Source organism: Myodes glareolus, chromosome 10 (assembly GCF_982192425.1).
Source record: "Myodes glareolus chromosome 10, mMyoGla1.1, whole genome shotgun sequence".
In the NCBI taxonomy this organism is placed as follows: domain Eukaryota; kingdom Metazoa; phylum Chordata; class Mammalia; order Rodentia; family Cricetidae; genus Myodes; species Myodes glareolus.
Genome location: NC_142035.1, coordinates 20,762,065 through 20,775,583, shown reverse-complemented (window position 1 = coordinate 20,775,583; position 13,519 = coordinate 20,762,065). Strand labels below are relative to the sequence as shown.

The 13,519-nt window shown below is 44.3% G+C and overlaps 1 protein-coding gene across 7 annotated transcripts in view; it reads left to right on the top strand.

Moving 5' to 3' along the window:
* The first annotated feature begins 10,813 nt into the window (after positions 1-10,813).
* Ralgapb (Ral GTPase activating protein non-catalytic subunit beta) overlaps positions 10,814-13,519 on the top strand; it is an 85,825-nt gene continuing 83,119 nt past the window's right edge. For 3 of the 7 annotated variants that reach the window (XM_085697103.2, XM_085697102.2, XM_085697099.2), the window contains exon 1: positions 10,814-11,048. The gene's annotated coding sequence lies outside the window, so the exon portion shown is untranslated. Of the gene's footprint in view, positions 11,049-11,266; positions 11,389-13,519 lie in introns of those variants that run through there. The other 4 variants (XM_085697105.2, XM_085697104.2, XM_048440912.3 and 1 more) reach the window with 2 other exon arrangements.

The window sequence follows — 13,519 nt, the reverse complement described above, 5'->3', positions numbered from 1 at the left end:
AAACCATGCTGAGGGAAGCTGCTTGTTTGTTTCCCAGGTGACCAGACTCCAGAAATAATCACTCAGAAAACTATATTAGTTAAAACACTGCTTGCCGATAGCTTAAGCGTATTGCTAGCTAGCTCTTATATCTTTGGTTAACCTACTTCCATTATTTTATATTTTACCATGAGGTTCATGGTTCCAATGCATCTGTCCCAGGTGGCAGCTGCATGGCTTCTCCTTGACTTCGCCTTCTTTCTCCCAGCATTGAGTTTAGTTTTCCATGCCTAGCTCTATTCAGTCCTATCACAGGCCAAAGCAGATTCTTTAACTGATTAACTAATAAAAGCATCACATATATATAAGGACTTCCCAAATCATTTCCCCTTTTATGTTTAAATGAAAAGGAAGGTTTTAACTTTAACAAAATCAGAACACAATGCTTCCGCAAGGAATACATCAGATAGATGTTTTATCCAGAGTCTGTGAGAAAACATCAATCATTTTTTTCTGTCATACTACAACATATCATTTAGATTTCATGTCACAGTCATAGAACAAGGAGCTGGGTATGAAACTCAGCAGTAGGGAACTTACCTACCAGCATGGACAAGGCCCTGAATTCAATTCCTAGTCCTGAAAAAAAAAGAACACATGTACATAAAGGAACACATTTTCCAACAATGCACTAAACTTTTTAGTCCAAGATTGCTGTCTTCCTTCAATTGATTGCTTTAAGTGTTGATTTTTGTCTCTGCCTCCATTTGCTGCTACCAGTAGGCAGCAAAGCAGGGAAGGCATGAGCAGAGACAGTGTCTCATATGCTCAAGGTTTACAAAATAAATACACATGTCTTCTTCCCATGCATCAAGGTCATTGAGAAAATGTCATTTGAAGACATTTGGAGTACAACTGTGGGAGGTGCACCTTAGTGTTGTGAATTCTTGAAAAGGTTTCTGAGTGTTGACATTGTGTGTAGGTGGGGTTTTTCTGTGTCCCAGCAGTAGCTCCCAAGTAACCACAAAAGACTTAATATAAATTATAAATGCTCAGCCGATAGCTCAGACTTATTAATAACTCTCTTACAACTTAAATGAACCCATTTCTATTTATCTATGTATTGCCATGTGACTTGTGGCTTTACCTGTCCTTCACCATGTCTTGTTCCCTCCATGTGTTCTGGCAACTCCACTGACTCCACCCTTCTTTCTCCCAGCATTCTCAATTTGGCTGCCCTGCCTATGCTTTCTGCCTGGCTACAGACCAGTCAGATCTTTATTAACAATAAGAGTAACATATTTTCAGTGTTCAGGGTTATTTCACAACAATTGTGTTGGTTTAAATGAAAATGAGTGCCATGGGCTCATGTTTGAATAATTGTTCCCTAGTTACTGAAACCGTTTGGGAAGGACTAAGAGGTGTGGCCTTGTTGGAGAAGATGTCATTGAGAGTGGATTCTGAGGTTTCAAAAGTCCTTGCCAGGCATTCTCCCCATTCTCTCCTACCTGTGAATCAGGATGTAAATCTCTTAGCTACTGCTCTAGCACCATGCCTATCTGCTTCTGTCCATGATGATAATGGACTAACCCTCTAAAACTGTAAGCAAGGTCTCAGTCAAATGCTTTCTTTTATAAGAGCTGCCTTGGTCATAGCGTCTCTTTACAACCATAGAACAGTAACTAAGGTAAGCATTATAGGCTGGATATGTATGGCCTCTGATGTGTATGTTGATATCCTGGGCCCCATTGTGACTTTTTTAGGAAGCAGGGCCTTGGAAGGCATCTGCTTCTTTTCCTGTAGCGGTGATAAAATAATCTGACAAAGGGAGATGGAGATGTTCTGACTCACTGTCCAGGTTATAGTCCATCATGATGGAGGTCACAGGGGAGAAGCTAGAGAGCCGGTAATGCTACATCTGTAGTCAGCAAACAGGAAGGGACAGATGGCACGCTGCTCAGCTGGCCTTCTCCATTTCCACAGTCTACAATCTCCACCCAGGGAATGGTCCTGTGTTGTAGGAGGCTGCTTGTTTGTTCCCGGCTGCTTAGCCCTGAAATAACTACATAGAAACTGTACTAATTAAATCACTGCTTGGCCTATTAGCTCTAGCTTCTTATTGGCTAGCTCTTACATCTTAATTTAATCCATTTCTATTAATTTGTTTATTGCCATGTGGCTGTGGCTTACTGGGCAAGGTTCCATCCAGCTTCTGTCTCTGGCTTCTCCTCACTCTGCCTTCTTCCTCTCAGCATTCAGTTTAGTTTTTCCTGCCAGGCCCAAGACAGCTTCTTTATTAACCAAGGGTATTCACAGCATACAGAGGGGAATCCCACATCAGTCCTGCCCACAATTAAGATGGGTCTTCCCACATCAATTGACCTATGAGGCTTATTTCCCAGGTGATTCTAGATCCTATTAAGCTGACAACACTAGCCATCCTAGAAGGTAATTAATTTCCAATTAGGCCCTGAGGGTGTGGCTCTAATGATGGTTTTTGTGTCTTCCTGAGAGAGACCCCAGAGTTTCCTCCCTCTACCAAGCTCAGAAGGCAGGAAGGCAAATCAGGAACAGGCCCCTCACCAGGAATTCAGTTGGCTAGCTCCTTGAACTTGGACTCTGGGCTTCCAGAACTTTGAGAAATAAGGTACCCAGTCCATTGCGTTTTGACACAGCAGCCAGAGCAGACTGAGACAGCGACAGGCTTGCTGTTCTGGGAGGACAGACAAACTTAAGAGTTGTCATTTGCCAACCAAGGATGCTCGAGGCACACCATCTGGGCTGCAACAGACCAGGTATATTGATGAATTTTTCCCCCAAGACAGGGTTTCTCTGAATAACAGCCCTGGCTGTTCTGGAACTCACTCTGTTGACCCGACTGGCCTTGAACTCAAAAGAAACCTGTCTGCCTCTGCTTCCTGAGTGCTGGAGTCAAAGTCACATGGCACCACCGCCCGACTGAAGTGATGAATTTGAACTGTGTTCAAAGGTAAAAGCCAAGGCCAGGACCATCCTGTCCAAAAAGCTCAAGAAGGACCATTTGTAGTACAGAGCCTTGAAGTCATCCTGAGTCAAATGTGAGTCTCAGTCAGTCAGCACATCCAGAGAAATTCACTCTGTACACGAGTACTCTGAAGAGGAAAACAGGTAGTTGGGACCCACAGGGCGGTGAACTTGGTCTGGGGCCCAGTTATTTATTCTGCAAGCTGGCACTCAAGATTCTGCAAGATTGGCCCTGGCTAATCCAATCACGTGACTGAGAAAATTTTAAGGTATAAAATGCTGGCTAACAAGACCGATGAACATGGAAAAACTTCAGGTACCCTTCCTAGATGCAGTAACTGGCTGCACAAAGTCACCTGATTCCTTTTGATAGCATCAATCCTGCCCTATGGGTTGGAATGAGTTCAGCCAGATCCAAAGACAGCTGAAACCCTGATTTGTCTCTCAGTGGGAGAAGCATCAATTGCACTGTAATGAAACCTGTAGGATGGGTCATACCATTGATTGATGGCCATCTCTGGAAGACAGTCTGTCCTGAGAGCTCATACCATTGGTCCTTCCTTCTTTCCAGGATGATACCTTTCAAACACTATACAAAGTGACATTTTAACATTGTGGTTCTATATGAATACAGTTATTCTGCACTTCCAGGTAGTGATTATGCTGTTGAGCAAATGAGAATCAGACTGTGAATGAAGAAAACAGTGTCTTACTCTGTCCAGCAGGTCCTGTGTCTGTTCGTTTATTATATGTTTGCTGTCCTCATGTTTCAAAGTGTTCGGATATTTAATCTTTAATTTTCCCTCAAGGAAGATGTGTGCATGTGTGTGTGTTTTATGTTGCTTTAAGTGAAGCCCTCACAAAAAAAGTATACAAAAAAAATCACCATTTACAGAACAATTCACTTGACTCTAAACTTACATCAACCTTTGACACTAAACTTTACCTTTTCAGCCACATAGCAAGTCTTTATCCTTAAAAGCCATATTTTAAGGTCATTAAGTAGTGGTGTCTCTTTGAATTGTTATATTGATATAATTTTTGGTTAAAACATTTAGGTGAGAAAAAAAGGAATGCAAGCAGCATTCCAGTATAAGACCATGCTTTAAATATATTAAAAATTGCTGGGCAGTGATGGCATATGCCTTTAATCCCAGTATTAGAGAGGCAGAGATGGGCAGAGGTGAGTTCAAGTCCAGCCTGATCTACAAAGTGAGTTCCAGGACAGTCAGGGCTGTTTCACAGAGAAGCCCTGTCTTGAAAAACCAAAGACAGACAGACAATATGTCTTACAAAGTAATAGTAACCAAATCAGGTTCTAGCATAAAATAGACAAAAAGACAGTGGGACAGAATAGATAATCCAAAAATAAATGCACAGAATTACAGCCAACTAATTTAAAAAGATTTTTATGTGTATGTTTTCCTTGCATGCATGTATGTGAGCACTGTATGCATGTATCATGCCTGGTGGTGAGAAGGGAGGGTTGGATTCTCTGGAACTGGGGTTACATAGGGTTGTGAGTTGCTATGTGGGTAATAAGAAATGAACCTAGGTCCTCTGGAAGAACAATATATACATTTAACTACTGATCCATCTCTTCATCCCCCAGATAACTTAATGTTGATGAAGGTAGGAAGGAAAAGTCCTTTCAGTCCAAGGCTCAGGAGCTAGGCATGGTGACACACACCTATGACCTTTAAGCTGGGAGAGTGTGGCAGGATGGTCATGGACTGGAGGCCAGTCTGGGATCATAACAGCATCCTGTTTTTAAAAACTGCAAGAAATATGAATATTAATATGTAGAAGAAAGAAACTAAACCTCCATTTCTCACTACATAAAAAATAGCTTAAGGGACTAGAGAGATGGCTCAGCAGTTAAGAAGAACACTTATTACTCTTTTTTTTTTTTCGGTTTTTTGAGACAGGGTTTCTCTGTGGCTTTGGAGCCTGTCCTGGAACTAGCTCTTGTAGACCAGGACGGCCTCGAACTCACAGAGATCTGCCTGCCTCTGCCTCTCAAGTGCTGGGATTAAAGGCGTGTGCTACCACTGCCCGATTTCACTTATTACTCTTGTAGAGGATTTAGGTTTGGTCCCCAGCAACCGCATGGTGGCTCACACCATCTGTAACTCCACTTTCAGGGAATGTGACACTCTCCGTAGAGAGAAGTTTCTGTCCCATCTGGTCCTGCAGTCATTCAGTACCAAATAAACACACAGAGGTTTATATTAATTACACGCTGTTTGGCCTCTTAGCTCAGGCTTATTACTAACTAGCTCTTATAACTTAAATTAACCAATAATTCTTATCTATGTTTGGCTACATGACTTGGTACCTTTTCTCAGCAAGGCATTCACTTCTTGCTTCCTCTGCATCTGACTTATGACTGTATCTCTGCCTTTCCTCTTCCCAGAATTCTCCTAGTCTGGATGCCCTGCCTATACTTCCTGCCTGGCTACTGGCCAATCAGCATTATAATAAACCAACATGCATGACAAATCTTTACAGTGTACAAGAACATTATCCCACAGCAACTCTCTTCTGATCTCTCCAGTCACAGGAATGCACATGGTGCACATACATACATATAGTAAAAACACTCATACATATAAAAGAAAAAAATCTAAACAGCAACAACAAAACAAAAATCAACCAGCCAAACAAAAACCATGGATTAAAGGCTCAAATGTAATCAAACTACTAAAAGAAAACATGTGTGAAATGATCTGAGTTTTGGTTTAGGAAGAGTTTTTTTTTTCAAAAACAAAAACAAAAAGCAAAAAAATTGTCAATTGAATTGCATCAAATTACAAATCTCCTGCAGAGCAAATGAAACAGAGATGTGACCACTTGTGGGAGGGGGAGAAAGATTTGCAAACTATTCATCCAAGAAAGAGGGTTAATCTGTAGACTATGTAAGAAACTCAATTCAATAGTAAAAAAGCAATTAATTTGATTTTTAAAACGGGCAAATGTCATAGGTAGACATTTTTCAGAAAACATTAGCCAAATGGCTAACAAAAAACTCTATGAAAGAAAGCTTAATTGGGGGAACTGTCAAGAACTACACAGGAACCATAAAAATATATCATCTTACCCAACTTAGAATGGCTATTATAAAAGAGACTAAAGGTAGGGCTGGAGAGATGGCTCATTAGTTGAGCACTGCCTGATCTTCTAGAATTCAGGGTTTGAGTCCTAGAACCCACGTGGTGGCTCATAACTGTCTGTAACTACCTCTGACAGTTGTGAGTCACCCTGCTCTGGCCTCCGTGGGCACCAGTCACAAAAGTGAAACACAGACATACATGCTCGCAAAACATCCATACACACAAAATAAAACATTTTAAAAATGAAAAAGAGTAAAGGTAAGTGCTGATGGGACAGAGAGAAAGGCAACTCTCATACTCTGTATGAGGAAATGTCAATTACTGCAGACATTGTGGAAAGTTTCTGTAAAACAACCCAAGAAAATCTGATCTAACCACCCTCCTGCTGGGAGAGAACACATTTAAAGGAATTGAAATCAGAATGCCAAAGGGACACTTACACTCGCATGTTATGGTATCACCGTTCACAGCAGCCAAGATATGGAACCAGCCTCAGTGTCTACTAATGCACGAATGAGTCAAGAAAGTGCGGCATGGAGACCTGTCTTAGGGTCTCTATTGCTGTGGCAAAACAGAATGACCAAAGAGCAAGTTGGGGAGGAAAGGATTTATTTGGCTCACACTTCTAGATCATAGTCCATCATTGGAGGAAGATAGAAGAGGAACTCAGCAGGGCTGGAATCAGGAGGCCCTGATGCAGAGGCCACGGAGGAGGATTGCTAACTGACTTGCTTCCCCTGGGCTTGCTCAGACTTTTTTTTTTTTTTTTTAAATAAAACACAGGACTACCTGCCCCGGGATGGCACCACCCACCAGGGGCTGGGCCCTCCCGCATTGATCACTAATTGAAAAGATGCCTTACAGCTGGATCTTATGGAGGCATTTCCTTAACTGAGGCTCCTTCTCTGATGACTCTAGCTTGTGACAAGTCGACACACAAAAAACCAGCCAGTACAATACCCAACGGAATTGTAAACAACCATAAAGAGAATGACATTCCACCCTTTATAGCAAAGTGGGTGGAAGAATTGGACGCCATTATGAGAAGGGAAATAAGACAGGCACAGAAAGACAAACACTGCGCATCCTTATATACACATGGCAGCTAGGAAGTTAATCTTAAAGTAGAGGGGTGCATGGGAAGGGCAACTAATGTTACAGAGATGCAGTTGGGTAGGAGTAACCTATGTTCTACTTTGCGTACTGGGATGACCATGGTTGATAATAGTTAATGAAATATTTCAAAATATCTAGTGAAGAGAAACTTAATGCTCCCAACACACACACACACACACATACACACACACTACTGTGTATCTGATAATTTATATGCTAATTACCCCATGTGATGGTCAGTTTCCTTTGTCAACTTGCTACAATCTAGAATCACCTGAGAAGAGTCTCAGCAACAGACAGATTGTCCAGATCAGATTGACCTGTGGAGGATCCTATTGATTCAATTAATTGATGTGGGAGGGCCCAACCCTCTGTGGGTGGCACCATTCTCTCGGGCTTGGGTCCTGGGCTGTGTAGGAGTGAACTGGGGCTGAACATAAACATGCATGCGTTCATTCTCTCTCTGCTCTTGACTGTTGGTGTGACTAACTGCTTCAAGTTCTTGCTGCCTCAGTTTCCCCACAAATGATGGATGGTGATGTGGAATTATGAAGAAAAGAAACCCTTGCTCCTCTAAGCTGCTTGCCAGTATTTTGTTACTGCAACAAGATACTAAATTAAGGCATCCTATCTGTTCATTACCAATTGTTTACATGAATACATGTACACAATGAAATGTCACACCCATAAACATGTATATCATGTACAATTACTAGGTATCCGTCAAAAAGAATATCAAAATACGATATAAATTACATGTTATTGAGTTCAAGCCTGTATCTACTATGGCAAGTGCAGTTACAGATATATATGAAAATGACCAGAAAAAGTAATGAGCTAATTTGCAGTTATGAGTTTCAAAAACTTCTATTTGTTTTACTTCTCTTTTACATTATTTTCTTTTGTGAAATAAAAATGATAAAAACATCTAGGTGCCTCAAGTGCCTCAAGTCAGAATGGAACACAACTTCTTTTCCCTATTTAAAGTAATGGAAAACACTCTTCCCCCATGGTTTTCCTTTTTTTTTTATTTTTTATTTTTTTATGGTTTATTTAACTTTATTTTATGTGCATTGGTGTGAAGGTGTCAGATCCCCTGCAACTGGATCTTCAGACAGTTGTGAGCTCCCATGTGGGTGCTGGGAATTGAACCCGGGTCCTCTGGAAAAGCAGTCAGTGCTCTAAACCACTGAGCCATCTCTCCAGCCCCCGATGGTTTTCCTTTAAGGAATAATGTTGTCCATGAATTAATGTCTCAAGGTGGAGAGGCAAAGGTATCTTCGCTTTCCCAAGTATTCTTTTCTTTTTGAGATGTGATTTCATGTAGCCCAAGGTAGCCTAAAATACTCTGTGTGACAAGTTAAAAGATGACTATGCCACAATGTCTGGTTTGTGCAGTGCTGGGAATCAAACCCAGGACTTCATTCGCGCCAAGCAAGTACTCTACCTATTAAGCTACATCCCATGAACTTTAGAAAGGTTTCAAGTCCTCTGTGTCTGTCATTTTTCCAACTCCTATCACCTGTTGCTCTTCAAATCTATCATTCATAACTGATTTACTATAGATGTCCAATAATCACAGTGTTAGGAATGTGGTCGCGAGAGGTATAAATTAGATCTCCAGCTCCCTCCTTAAAGCAGAAAGGCAGTACAGGGGCTGTGCATCTACCTCAGTATATCTTAAAAAAAAATAAAAACAGGGTTCCTTGCCTTGTTTTATACTTCTTAGTAAAGTCTTTCTCAAGGTCTCAAAATGACCGCTACATCTCCTGGTATTGTTTGATATCATGGTTCCAATCATGAAGTGGGGGAAAGTTGAAGGGCAGTTTTTTTCCAGGACTTCCTTTATAGCCTAGGTCTCTCTTGGAACTTTGGTTTATGCTTTTTGGACTAGGACACTGCTATGCTCTGTCAAGGGCAAGGGGGATTTGCTTTTTGGCCTCCATAGTGTAGAAAAGGGAAGGAAAGATGCTTGGAGGAATGACTGAGTTTCTTTTTTTACATTTTTTTGAGACAGGGTTTCTCTGTAGCTTTGGAGCCTGTCCTGGACCCGCGGTGTAGACCAGGCTGGCCTAACAGAGATCTGCATGTCTACTTTCCAAGCACTGGGATGAAAGGCGTATGCCACCACTGCCTGACTGACTGAGTTTCTTAAAGCACTTGCCTATATTGCTATATTGAACTATATTGTTTCATCTACACACTGTCTGGCACATTCTTACCCACTATACCTCTTTTCCTCCCTTTAGCTACTTTCCTGGGGGTAGGTGGGGCTTGTGGTCTTGAAGAAATTCTTGTTTTTTCTCCACAGGGGAACCAGTTTCTTCTTCACTCCTACTGTGGTCCAGCGTGAGGGTCGCTAATTTCTCTGCTCTTTCCACACAAACAGGTGCCCTTTGCACAACCTGACATACTGACTCTTCCACCTCAGTCACAAGGGCAGGCCTGTTGAGGAATATTATTGTAAGGTGTGTGGCTTTTGTTCATGCTGCATTTGTGAAGCTGTGATTCTTTGCCTGTCTAAAACACCTGATAGTCTAGTTAAGCGCTGAATGGCCAACAGCAAGGCAGGAGCAAGGATAGGTGGGGGTTGGAAGGCAGAGAGGATAAATAGGAGAATCTTGAACGACCAGGAGCAGTGAGACAACAAGTAGAGGAGGAAGTCAGGGGTCAGCCACCCAGGCACCCAGCCAGCCACGGAGTAAGAGTGGCAGTGAGATATACGGAAGTAAGAAAAGGGAAAAACCCAGAGGCGAAAGGTAGTCGGGATAATTTTAGAAAAGCTGGTAAGAACAAGTCAAGGTAAGGCGGGCGTTCATAACTAAGAATAAGCCTCTGTGTGTGATTTATTTGGGAGCTGGGTGACTGCCTCCCTCCCCAAAAAAGCCAAAAGAGTAAGAGCAAAACAACCAATACCACAGGCCCTCCATGTAGACTTCACCCTCCCTCTTTCCTTCCAGTTTGACATGGGGGAGTACCTTTCTAATGCTATTACTTTCTTCGTGGAATTTGAAGCCAAACTACTGAAAGTGGTACTACTGGTTGCAAAACGTCCGGCACAGTGCAGGTGCTCAAACTTGTACCTCTCGCTATTAATATCTTATCTGCTCGATCGGACGCAACTCGCTGACGACAGGTGCTGAATCTTAAGTCTGATTCATCCTTTTAACATCAAGCACACCAGGCCTGGCGAGGGCATTGTTCATAACAACGCTGCGCCCATGTAATAAGGAGCTGAGGAAAGGAGGAGCTACAACGCTGGCATTCGAGATATTCCTTGAGTCTGAATGGCAGCCGGCTTTTCACCGAGAAGACCCTGACTCTTCCGCACTGAAAACTAGTATAAGCCGGGCCACCTCCAGAGCCGGCAACGCGATGATGTAACTGTCCCGTCACTTCACTCCTCCCTCTCCACTGAAGCCCGCGAGGGAGGGGGTGTGTAGTCGCGCTTCGCGCGGCCCTCTGGGACGGCTGCGCACGCGCAGCTTCCGGCTCCTGGCCTCGAGATTTATTTGACGCCGCCCGTTCGGTTCCCTCCGAAGTCAGCTGCGCCGCGCAGGCGCAGTAGTCCCTCCGGCTGGGGAATTATTTGACGCCACCGCCCCTGGCAGTCGGAAGTTGCTTGAAGGGAGCCCAGCCGGCCGGCCAAGAGACCGTCTTCGTCGTCCCCCGGGCGCCCTGTGAGAGTCACCGACGGGTGGACGGACCGACCGCCGGAGGGGGGTCGGCCTGGGCGGTGGCAACGCGGGCCCTATGGCGCGGGTCGCGTGAGGCGGCAGGCCGAGTGCGGCCCGCGGTGCGCCCGCCCAGCGATGCGGGCCCCGCCCGTCGCCTCAGGTACGCGGCGGCCGGCACGGCCGGACCCTCCCCTCTCGCTGTTTTCTTTTTTTTGTTGTTTTTTTTTCCTCCGGCGGCCACTGAGGCGGGGGCCCTCTTGCCCTCCGTTGCTCTCCTGGCCGGGCCTTGGCAGGCTCATTCCTGGGTTCTAAAGCGGACGCACCGGGCGCGGGAGCGCAGTCCTGGCCCGCGGCTTCTGCCGGTTGTGAGCGAACCTTGGAGGGTCGGACTGGCCGCGCGCACCCCTCGCAGCCTGGGGACGGGGGCGGGTCTGGAGTGGCGGCGGCAACTCTGAGGAGAATGCGGTCCACCGCAGGGCTGGTGGAGTTGCTGCCGTCCGGTGAGGATGCTGCTGCCGGGGGCACGGTGACGCGTGGGGAGAGTAAACAGCCACCCTTAGCAAGCGCTTGCTGTCTGCCAGGCCCAGGCTAGACAGGGAATTTCACCACTCTGCATGGCAGGACTGTTACCCCATTCTCTCGACCAGGCAATCGAGACCCAGAGCGATTGGGCGCCTTCGGTGCCCAAGGTCATATAGCTGGGGCAATTTGAACTCAAGCAGCCTTGACAGTCCAGTTCAGGTTCTTAACAATTAGGTCATAGGAGCTCCAACTTTGATGCATGGTAAAACCCACTTGGAGAGTTTTGAAAAGATTCCAGGTACCACAGCACCCCAAACTAATTAAACCACTATGCCTAGAGAAGGTGGGGGGGGAGCGGGAGCCAAATAGCAGTATCTTAGAACCTTAGTGGTTCCGGGGTGTTGTAAGGTTTGGCAACTGTGAACGGAGGTAATCTTCATCCCAGAGGTCCGCGAGTGTTTCTCCAGTTTAGCTGTGCAGGAGGATGCTTGTTAAAAGTGTAGGTTCCCCTGGCAGAGATGCATATTGTCACTCCCCTCCCCTCAGTGTGCCCTCGTTCTATTGCTGGAACTCTCCGTTTTTCTGCCCCGGCCTCCTGAATGCTAGGATGGTAGCTGTATGCAGCATGCCGCGAGAGAGCTTTTCCTGAGGTCCACTGACCACCACCCCTTTGGTAGGTAGGTCTTCTTGAGGGTGAGAAGTAATTATGAATTCTTAGCTGAGCTTTTGAAAAATGTATACATCTCTTGCAAAAGTTTAGGCTTGCAATTTTCCTTGATATACTGTCCTCGTGGTTAGGGTTTCCCTTGCCTCTGGACTTTTGCCATACCGTTCTTTCCTCAAGATAGTGCTTTCTCAGCTCTCGACCCAAACACATACACTTTCTCTCACACCATCATTTCTGTCTGCTGCCTAGCTCTCAACATTCTGCCCCTCCCCTGCCCACCTTCATTTTCCCTATCCGCCTTTGGTACTATCATAGTGTAGCTTACCGTGTGTGTGTGTGTGTGTGTGTGTGTGTGTGTATTATTATAGCTGTAGCTACACTTTGATGGGCTTTCAGACATGGGCCATGTTTTCTTGGTCACTATTGGAGTACTTTGACATAGAAACTGGCAACATTTTTTTGACTACGTTCTAGTCTCTTTATGTGACAGATAAACCTCATGGTGCAGAGACATCTGTTTCTATTTTTTGTAAAAGGTATATGGTGTTCTTAGCATTGGAGTTTTGTCCTTTTTTCCTCAGGAATACTCTACTTGCTTATTCATTTATTCAGCAGATGAATAAAATGTTGAATTCTTATCCATGGCAAGGCACTATGTATGACTGTTCCAACAACATTGGTTAGTTTACCTGGGTGAGGTAGCACACACCTTTAATTGCAGCACTGAGGAGGTGGGTCTCTGTGAGTTCCAGGCCATCCTGTTCTGCACAGCGAGTGCCAGGACAAGCCATAGTTACATACAGATACCTGCCTCAGAAAAACCCACCCAATCAATTAACACACAAAAGCAAAACAAAAACATTGGATGGGTTTTAATGTTAACTTTGTCTCAGACAGTCGTTTCTATAGGGGGAGACTTTTTATTGCCCCTATGGTTTTGCATGTGTTCTTTCCTTATCATCTGAAAAAGTGTCACCTTTTGTATAAACACAAGCAGATGGGATAACTCTCAGTTATAGTTCATCCCATTCTATGGGAGACAGAGTAAAACCTTAGTATCGGCAACTGACAAACTTGGTGTAGTTTTATTACATAATATCTGAACTGCCATTGCTGCACATGCTTACCAACTTTAAAGGAAGTCAAGGCAATCGTTCACATCGCATCTGTTTCTGTCCCCCTTTTAAAAGTATTCTATGTATGGATGCAAAATGTATGTATATCAGTTGGATGCTTGGTGCTGGCGAAGGCCAGAAGAGGGTGTCAGATCCTCTGAAACTAAAGTTAGAAAGAGTTATGAGCTTCCATGTGGTTGCTGGGAATTGAATCTGGGTCCTCTTTAAGAGCAGCCAGTAAGTGCTCTTAACCACTGAGTCAACTCTCCAGCCCTTTGTTCTTGGTTACTCTTGAAGCCATATAAAATTTATAAAAGTAAGGAGGTT